The 10,875-nt window shown below is 31.9% G+C and overlaps 1 long non-coding RNA gene across 2 annotated transcripts; it reads left to right on the top strand.

Annotated features, from left to right (window-relative positions):
• Nucleotides 1-200: 200 nt before the first annotated feature.
• LOC107928507 (uncharacterized) lies at nt 201-7,898 on the top strand. Of its 2 annotated transcripts, XR_005901421.1 has the most exons (3): nt 202-277; nt 786-839; nt 1,842-1,926. It is a non-coding gene; the product is annotated as an uncharacterized lncRNA (long non-coding RNA). The 2 variants fall into 2 exon arrangements; XR_001692624.2 differs by lacking the exons at nt 786-839; nt 1,842-1,926 and adding an exon at nt 7,640-7,898 and having other exon boundaries at nt 201-277.
• Nucleotides 7,899-10,875: the final 2,977 nt, after the last annotated feature.

Genomic DNA, 10,875 nt, shown 5'->3' with positions numbered 1-10,875 from the left:
ATATATGGGGTGCCTAATTGTTATGAGTTTTAAATTGAAAGTCCTTATGTGACAATTATTCCTTTAGTAAGTTAGTGAATGGATATTTGTTTGGTATTTTTGAAATTTGGTTGAAATAAAAAGGGTAATTTTGTAAATTACTTAAAATAACCTAATAAGACAAAAATGATAAAAGCTATCATTTTTTTTCCATTCTTTCTTCTTCAACCGTGGGAAAGAACCGAAAATGGCAGCCATGGATGAGCTCCATTCGGCCAAGCTTCTATGGCTTATATAGGTACGGTTTTTGTCCCGTTTTTAATGATTTTCGTATTTTTGAGATCCCGAAGCTTAAATTTTCTATTTCTACCAATTGATTGAAGAGAAATTAGTTTAAAAAATTACCCATTCATGATATGGTTGTGTTTTGATGATTTATAGTAGATAATGAATGTTTGATGTGTTAAATATGAGTTTTATTCAATGAATTTCGGTAAAAATGTCAAAAAGGGGTTAAATTGTAAAAGTTATAAATTGGTCATAAGTGTGTGAATTAGTGAAAATTTGGAGTTTCCATAGAAGAGAAAAATGTTCAGCATGTCTTAAACCTTATAGATATTGAATACAAAATTATTTTACGAGCCTAGGGGTAAAAGTGTAATTTTTGAAAAGTTAGGGGGCATAATTGTAAATTTTCAAAATTTTGATATATGAATTGAATTGGTTAGTGTGTTGATAGAATGTGTTAAATAAGTGTTATTTGACATGTTAGATCAAGAAAACATGAAATTTTGGATTAAAATCAGGGAAGAACAGAGTTGTGTGCTAAGTCAGAAAAGTTAGCCGTTTCAGCATTTGAGGTAAGTTGGTATGATAATAATACTGCAATAATGTTATTGCCTTGATATTAAATGAGATGTAAGTTTATATGTGTGACAACCCGAATTAGGGTCTAATCGGAATAGTGGTTTCGTGACCACAAATTCGAGATAGAAATAATTGTTTTATAATTATTTGGGGGGTTTATGATATGATTTCATGATTTCGTGAAAATTTCGTGATGAAATTCTGTGCATTGCGCGCTTAAGTTGAGATTAGGGACTAAATCGAATAAATTGTAAAACTCGTGTTTTAGAATTTTTAGTATGAAATTGCTTTGGGATATTAACTAGGAGGTCTTAAATAGCAATTTGACCCATTCCTAAGTTATGGACAAAAGTTGGACATGGAGGGAATTTTTTTGAAAGTTTAGTAGTAAGGGCATTTTGGTCATTTGTATATTAAATGAAATAAAATGGGAAAAATAACACAAAATTAGTTATCATCTTCATTAGTTGCTGCCGAAAATTGCTCTCCTCCATAGCTAGGGTTTCTTCAACTTTCAAGCTTCATAGTAAGTGATTTCAAGCCCCGTTTTTAATGTTCTTTACATTTTTGAAATCCTCGTAGCTCGGTCTACCTATTTCTACCATTATTTCGAGTTAGAATTTATGTTTAAAAATTTACCCATGAATGATGTGCATGTATTTTAGTGTTTGATGGTAGAATATGAATGTTTTAAGTTAGGAGAACGATATTTTCTAAGCGATTTTTAGCAAAAACGAGTAAAACGGCATAATCGGTAAAAATACCTATTGTTCATAACTATGTGTTAGAGTGAAAATTTGATGTTTACATAGAAGGGAAAATTGACTAGCATGTCATAGAACATAAGAATAAGGGCTGAAATTAAATTTTCGAGCCTAGGGGCAAAATCGTAATTTTGTAAAAGTTAGGGGGCAAAAATGTAATTTTTCCATAATGTGACTTTTGAATTGAAATAAATAGTTTGAATGTTAAATGGGCTAAATGTGTTGTTATAGATCAAGAAAGGCGTGGAATCGACCTCGAACGGGGGAAGGAAAAAGTTTTGGACTAAATTGCAAAATTTCCATATTTTGCACCGAGGTAAGTTTGTATGTAAATAAACATTAACTTCATTTATATTTTTATATTTCAGCCTATTATATATATTCTAGCTGATATTGTAACATAAATCGACTATTGGAAGAATAGAAATAAATAATAAAGAGAGGAATCCCGGTTGAACATTCGGAAAGATTGAATAAAATTGATGGAGCGTAGCTAGGTCACATGTATGGTGTTGAGTGCCCATCATGTGTACAAGAGAGCTACGAGATACTATGTAGTAGCTAGGTCACATGTGTGATACGGGACGTATCCCATGTAGACAAGAGAGCTACGTGAGAGATAAATGTAGCTAGGTCGCATGTGTGATTCCAAGTGAAGGACACCATGTAGACAAGAGAGCTACGAGACACATTGGCTAGGTCGCATGAGTGGTACTAAGTGTTCACCATGTGTACAAGAGAGCCGAATTAAATGAAATATGATGGTGGGGCTGTGTGCTGAAACCATCAAGTATCGAGGATTAATCCGAATTGTTCAACGGGATGGATTTGTGGTGACATTGTAGTCATGGGCCTACACTTGTGATGTATGAAATGTGGTGAAAATGATTTGCGGTATATATATGTAAGTTAAAATGAGGTTAGTGCAAAGAATGGGTGAAAGAGTGAAATTAGCATTAAAACTGTTTTGGACAGTAGCAGTGACATGATTTTGAAAAATCACCAAAAATAGAAGGAATTTAATTAGAGGTTGAATAAGATGTGAAATTAAAGCTTAATGAGTCTATTTTCATATAAAAGAAATAGAGCAAGCAAAGGAATTCTATATTTTGAGATATTTACAATTGTGTGTAACTTGCTCAGGATGACTATGTGGTCCCCTGTTCCAACTTTGAAAAATTATTAAAAATTTTACAAAAAAAATTAAAAATATAGTTTATATGTCTAAATTCATTATTGAGTCTAGTTTTAAATGAAACAGGTTTCATGGTTATTTGAATTGTGTACTGAGAGAAATTCAATTCGTAGTGAACAGAGGTCAGATCAATTGAGCTGTGTAACAGGGGAAATTTTAACTAATAAACTGCACTAGTTGGCTGAACCAAAAATTCTAGAAAAAAAATTAGTAAAAATTTTTATGAGTCTAGATTCAGGGAAATTTTACGTATTTGAATTTCGAGTTTCGTAACTCGAGTTATGATTTATTTAGTGATCATGACGCAGGAGGGACAGCTTGATCAAATTGGAGTAAATAGTAAAATTTAAAAATATTATATAATTGAGTTATGTTGTAAACATATTAGATTCCTTATTTTTTATTTATATACTTACTTACTAAGCTATAAGCTTACTTTCTTTTCTCTCAAGATCTGCAATATGGTTCTCAAGTGTTAGGCATGTTCAAACTCGTCCCGAGAATAAATTAGAATGTCATCTATGAACACCACTACAAACTTATCCAAATATGGCCGAAAGATTCGATTCATCAAGTCCATAAATATAGCTGGAGCATTTGTTAAGCCGAAAGGCATCACAAGAAACTCATAATGTCCATACCTTGTCCTAAAGGCGGTTTTCGGCACATCCGACTCCTTAACTCTCAACTGGTAGTAACCAGACCTCAAATCGATCTTTGAAAACACTGTGGCCCCCTTTAACTGATCGAATAAATCATCAATCCTCGGCAATGGGTACTTGTTCTTTATAGTCACCTTATTAAGCTGACGGTAATCAATGCAAAGTCTCATTGAGCCATCCTTCTTCTTTACAAACAATACAGGAGCACCCCAGGGAGAGAAACTCGGTCTCACAAATCCCTTGTCTGTTAACTCTTGCAACTGAGCCTTCAATTCTTTTAATTCAGTCGGAGCCATTCTATATGGAGCAATCGAGATCGGTGCAGTACCCGGTAACAAATCAATGGCAAACTCTATCTCTCTGTTCGGAGGCAACCCAGGCAATTCCTCTGGAAATACATCTGGAAACTCACAGACTATCGGTACTAATTCAAACTTCAGTTGAGGCAACTCAGTATTCATTACATAAGCCAGATAAGCTTCACACCCTTTCCTCATGTATTTCTGTGCAGACATGTGCGAAATCACAATAGGCAATTTATTTGATTCATCTGTTTCAACCCACAGAATTTCTCCATTTTTACATTTCAACTCTAGTGTTTTTTGTTTACAATCTACCTTGGCATCATACAATGTCAACCAGTCCATTCCCAAGATAACGTCAAACTCATCAAATGGTAACAACATCAAATTAGCCGGAAAACAGTGACCTTGAATCATTAATGGGCAATTCTTGCAAACCTTGTCAACTAGCACATATTGGCCTAAGGGGTTCGACACTTTAATCGTAAACTCAGTAAACTCAACAGGTAACTTTTTATTAGATACTAAATTCATGCAAATATAGGAATGAGTGGACCGGGGATCAATCAATGTAATAACAATAGTATCATAAAAGAAAATGTACCAGTAATGACATTGGGAGATGATGCATCTTCTCGGGCACGTATAGTATAAACTCTAGCAGGTGCTCTAGCTTCTGATCTCGCCACTGAATCTTTCATCGCAGTTTTACTGCTAGTCCCACCTCCAGTGTTTCTCGGTGGTCTACTTCTACTAGCGGTGGTATTCTATCTAGCACTCTAAAATCTTTCTTCTTTAACTTTCTCCAGACAGTCTCTAATAAAATGCTCGCGAGAACCGCACCTGAAGCAAGCTCGCTCGGTTCCCTAACACTCACCATAATGTTGCCTGCCACATTGTTGACACTCGGGCTTTCTAGGTCGCACATTACCCACACTTGCCACCGAAGTAGCTTGAGCTTTAGACCCCGAATATGCTCTACCACGATCTCTATGTGAATCCCCAGTTGAAATTGTTATTCGAGGGTTTGTCTCTTTGGACCTCTTTGATTGAGATTGAAATATAGTTTATATGTCTAAATTCATTATTGAGTCTAGTTTTAAATGAAACAGGTTTCATGGTTATTTGAATTGTGTACTGATAGAAATTCGTAGTGAACAGAGGTCAGATCAGTTGAGTTGTGTAACAGGGGAAACTTTAACTAATAAACTGTACTAATTGGCTGAACCAAAAATTCTAGAAAAAAATTAGTAAAAATTTTTATGAGTCTAGATTCAGGGAAATTTTACGGATTTGAATTTCGAGTTTCGTAACTCGAGTTATGATTTATTTAGTGATCATGACGCAGGAGGGACAGCTTGATCAAATTGGAGTAAATAGTAAAATTTAAAAATATGATATAATTGAGTTATGTTGTAAACATATTAGATTCCTTATTTGTTATTTATATACTTACTTACTAAGCTATAAGCTTACTTTCTTTTCTCTCATTTGTCTTATAGTGTCATCCAGCTAGCACATGAGTTAGAGATCGTAGAAGATCCGCCCGCACTATCAATACTCTGGGTATCTGAATTCAACATTTTGAAATATGACATGTATAGCAGACTTAGTTATTTTGTTACGTGTCATAATTGTCTAGGTTTAAATTACTACTTATAGTATCAAACTAATCATTTTGGACGAAGCCTTTGAAATTGGTTTGTATTGTTAATGGCATATGTTATAATGATTCATGATCAAATTGCACGCCATATTTTTGTTGGGTTTTATTTAATAGTATATACTATAATTTGTTAATACCTCGTACCCTGTTCCGACGACGGACACGGGTAAGGGGTGTTACAATATGTAAGTAATACATCAATTTTACTTGTATTATGATATTTTATAATAATATTGGAAATATGTTTGTTGATAATTACTTGATTGGTGAAATTGTTGGAAAAGAGAGAGAAATCCCGGTTGAACCTTCGGAAAGATTGAATGATACAGATGGTATGTAGCTAGGTCACATGTATGGTGCTGAGTGCACATCATGTGTACAAGAGAGCTACGAGACATTATAATGTAGCTAGGTCGCATGGGTGATACTATTTGTACACCATGTAGACAAGAGAGCTACGAGATAAACTGGCTAGGTCACATCGGTGGTACTAAGTGTTCACCATGTGTACAAGAGAGCCGAACTATATAATGGGTGGAGCTATGTGCTGAAACCACCAAGTATCGAGTATTGATATGAAGTGTTCAACAGGAGACTTACTACGTACTGCTTTGTAAGTTTTGTGAGGAATAAGTGCAGGAACTTGGTTATGTGAATGATGTGTTCATTAAGTGACTGGGATGTGGTAAGGTTATAAACAAGTAAGTTCGTACGTATTAAGTCTTATTATATTGAGCATTTAATGCGTTGGAATCATATAAATGGAATATTTATGAGTATTTTAATGATTAATGATTTATCGACCAATCGAACGGCACTTAGTGTGCGAAGTATTGAGGATGGCACTTAGTGTGCAAGACATCCGAAATGGCACTTAGTGTGCGAAGTATAAAGGATGGCACTTAGTGTGCGAAACATCCGGTATAGCACTTAGCGTGCAAGACATCGATTGTGTAGCGACATTTCGTGTAAGTATGATTTTGTTATGGATCGGTACAGGTGTGTACATGTATGTATGAGATTGTTAATAAGCATTATTATAATTGAGATTTAATGCTGTATAATTGAATTGTTGATGATTATGATTGTACGGAAGTATTTTATGAAAATTTGGCATTGGAAATTCCTGTTGAACCTTAGGAATAAATTAGGATACAAAGGGTATGTCATTAAAGTTACATTGATTTGGCTTCGGGCTATGATATTGGCACTTAGTGTGCGACATTCCCGAGTATCCAATTTTTATTCCAAATAGTTCAACGGGTATATCGAAAATATGAATGAGTAATTTAACCTTGACAGATTTGAGTTACTGCAGTAGTGTAACTTTGAAAATACACTGAAAATAGTGGAAAATGAGTTAGAGGTAGAATAAAATATGGGATTAAAACTTAATGAGTCTATTTTCACATGAAAGAAACAGGGGAAGAAAAAGAATTCCATATTGTGTGATATTTGAATTCTTGTGAAACAGGGTCTGAATGAATTCGAGATCCTCTGTTCTGACTTTAGAAATTCACCAAAAATTGTACAAAAATTATTAAGAGTCATACGTTACATGCATGGATTCCTTATTGAGTCTATTTTTAGGGGAAATAAATGGCATGGTCGTTGGAATTCTGTACAGGGAGAAATTCGGTTCGTAGTGCATAGGGGTCAGAGTGGTCATACCCTAAAATAGGGGAGACTTTAACTAATAAAATGTACTAATTGGCCCAACCAAAAATTATAAAAAAAAATTAGTAAGTAGACATATGAGTCTAGTTTCAAGATAAATAGACGAGAACATTATTCAAGTCTTGTACTATGAGATAATTAAACTTTAGTATAGAAGGGTCGGAACTGTCAGATAGTGAATCAGGGGTAACTTTGAGGAATAAACTGTACTATTTGGCTTAACCAAAAATTCTGGAAATTTTATGGAAGAAAGGAAAATAAGTCTAGTTTCATATAAAATTAACGGAACTTAATTCGGAGTTTCGTAGCTCCAGATATAAATAATTTAGTGACTATGATTTAGGAAAACAGCCTTAGCTGATCTTGTGTAAAAAGATGAAATCATGTGATTAATGATTCTATTTTCTTGAGCGTATTCATTGAGGAATGGGATAATATTGTTAATTAAATTGCTTATTATTATTAATATTCCAACTTACTAAGCTTTTAAGCTTACACCATTTTCCCATTTCTCTTAGTGTTATCAGGTTGGCTCGGGGTTGGAGATCGTCGAAAGTATCATCACACTATTAGTTTATCAAATTAGAATAATGATAATTCTTATTTATTGTCAAATAAGTGGCATGTATAGATAATAAGTTATTGATATTAGGTAATATTATGATTTAGCCAAATGTATAGGCTCTTTTTGCTTCATTGTATATAGCCATAAGATTTGGCTCATAATGGTTAAAGTTATGTAAACCTATTTTATGTATGCATAGATAAATATCTTGGTGTGGCTAAGTTAAGAACACAAAAAGGGCTTGGAAAATAGCATATGATACACATAGGCTTGAGACACGGCCGTGTGTCTCAGCCGTGTGAAGAACACGGCCACCACACGGGTGTGTGGTTTAGCCGTGTGAGCAAGTCAGTAGCTAGCTAATTTTTACACGGGGTCTAGACACGGGCGTGTGACCGTGCTTTGGTAAAAAAAATACTAAGTGTCTGAAAGATTTCGGTTTATTTCCAAACCAATTTCAATGATTGTTTTGGGCCTCGTAGGCCCTTTTAAGGGACAAATTATATATGTTTGAAAAGTTTAAAATTTGATGAAATTTTATGTCTTAGTTTTAAATGATTACAAGTACTTAAGTCCGGTAATACCTCGTACCCTGTTCCGGCGTCAGATACGGGTAAGGGGTGTTTCATCCTATCTCTTTTCTTGTTGATTGAGCCATAGTTCATTCTTCGATTGATGTCCTTGTTAACCCAACAAACCCTAATCTGGAGCTTCATTCAAACCAAACACAAACTCAACCACTTACACTAGTTACAAAGAAATCAGCTCTCAATCTTGACCGGATAACACCACACCAATCTCAGCCTCCACCCGGTGCTTCCTCCTCTCTCCCCAGAGACACTCTCCCACCATACTACCAGTACACTCTCCTATTGAAATGGTTAGATAAATTTTATTTTAAGTAAATTTTTATGTAAATCATAAAGATAAATTATGTTATCATAAATTAAAAAAATATATAAACATAAATATTATTTAATTATCATTAGGATAAATATTATTTTTCTTAATATTTAAATTTGTTATTATTTTTAAAATTTATCATTATAAATTAATTTAAATTTAAAATTTATTTTTAATTATTTCATTAAATTTAAAAATTATCATAAAATATATATTGTTTAATTTAAATATAAGATAGCATATATAATTTTTTTTTAATTTTTAAAAATTCTAAAAATTCATATAAATGTTCACAACTATTGTATAATATTATTTTAAAGATTAATATTTTATTTTTTAATTTTTTTTATAATTTCACTCTCAATGTTTTCTATGTGTTATCATTTTTTTTAAAATTATTTAATATTAAATTTAAAATAACTTTATATTTTAATTAGAAAAAAATACTAGTAATTATATATATTGACACCATGCATAAAGTCGGTCCAAATCCTGTGACCCGACCATAATCACGTGTAGATGAAAGTAATTGGTTTTATTAGTGTGAGAGAGAATAATAAGCAATCACATACATTTGCTGGCTACCATGTTTTAGATCTTCTCGTGAGGATTTGACCTTTTTGTTAATTTCAACAAATTATTTCTCCCTCACCTTCCCCACGAGATTGAAAAATAAATATCATTTTTTTTTATTTTACCTTTTTAAAATGCATTTTTATATTTTTTTATCTTTTCTGCATGGAAAGTATTTCGACACATGTCGCTTTAAAATATAGTAAAATAATAAAAAATTTTAACTTTTTATAAAATATGGTAATTATTATTGGCCATGTTTGACAATTAACTGATAGTTGATTGTAGTAGCTGGTTTAATTAACTTATTCTATTAATTGATTTGACTAATTAATTCTATTAAATGTTTATTTAAAAGTGTTTGGTAAAACTTAGTTGAAAGTTGATATATATAAAATGATAAATAAGGGCATGATACGTTTTATTATTAAGTATTTATTTATTTATTTATAATATCTTAGTCTTTGTTTGATGAAATTATTGAAATAAAACACTATTACCAAGAAATTAAAACATCCATTAATGAAATTAATTAGTGAATATTTTTGAAATTTTAAATAAACAAATTTCTTAAGTTGTTTATTTGCAAATATTAACATTGTGGAAATTGATAAATATTAATAGTGTATCAATATATTTGTAAACTATATTCTTAGTGATAATTATGTCTTGTTCTTAATATGTAAATTAGTGATAAATTTGTTAAGTAACATATTTCAATTAATATAAAGTTACATAAGAAATCATTTTACACAAGTAAATTGAAAATAAATTAAGAGTACATAAATATTCAAGAAATAGATACATATTGAAACAAGTAAAAATAAATATATAAGAAACACGATGTTGTCATCTACTGATCTCTTAGCACCCCTATTAGGTTTGAGAACAGATGGCAAAGGGAGTAATTTTTATCTCAATCTCAATCTGCTGTTAAAAACGACGCCCATCATTGCGTTTTTTGTTTTTGAGGTTTTAGCTCAACAAGTTATTACAAACTTCCATTCACCAAACACTATAATTAAAATATTTGACTACCCAATCATTCATTTATACCCAAATCAACTAAAAAAAACTTAAAATTTTGTTTACCAAACATCTTCGTTATTTCAACCTACTTCTTAATTTATAATTTGAGGATACCCTAATATTTCCATGTATACTCAAAGTGATAAAACGATCGCCAATAAGATTTAGGTTTTGCTTTTAACCCATTGTAAGATTAGATACCATTAACTCGGAATTAAGATAATAAAAAAAAACTTCATGAGGGATCATATAAACCTACCATGTGATTGACAGCCAAACCTTGCATTATTAAGTACCAAAAAAATCTGCATTACTACATAGAATAAGATTACGTGAGTGCTCTACTGTCAATAATACATGATAAGTCAAAATAATTATTTATTCATGTGTTAAATCTAATATAAATATATGATATTTTAAATAATAAATACAATTATAATACAGTTATACACTAATAAAGCATTTGATGAGTAGAGGACAAGGGTAGATTTTCGAATTACTGGGCTTCTTGTGTTGCATGGGATTAGAAATTTTGTTGGTGTGTGTTTAAAGGCGGTGAAATTATGTCGTTTACCAAACCACATTATCAAATTAAACAAAATTACTAAATTTTCAACATGTTATTAATATCAGAAACAAAAATCTAAAAGCAATCCATTTATGCATAAGCAAATTAGCTAATTTTGCTAAACC

Source organism: Gossypium hirsutum, chromosome A09 (genome assembly GCF_007990345.1).
Source record: "Gossypium hirsutum isolate 1008001.06 chromosome A09, Gossypium_hirsutum_v2.1, whole genome shotgun sequence".
Classification (NCBI taxonomy): domain Eukaryota; kingdom Viridiplantae; phylum Streptophyta; class Magnoliopsida; order Malvales; family Malvaceae; genus Gossypium; species Gossypium hirsutum.
Note: the sequence above shows the minus strand (reverse complement) of the source record. Positions and strands in the feature narration are given on the sequence as shown.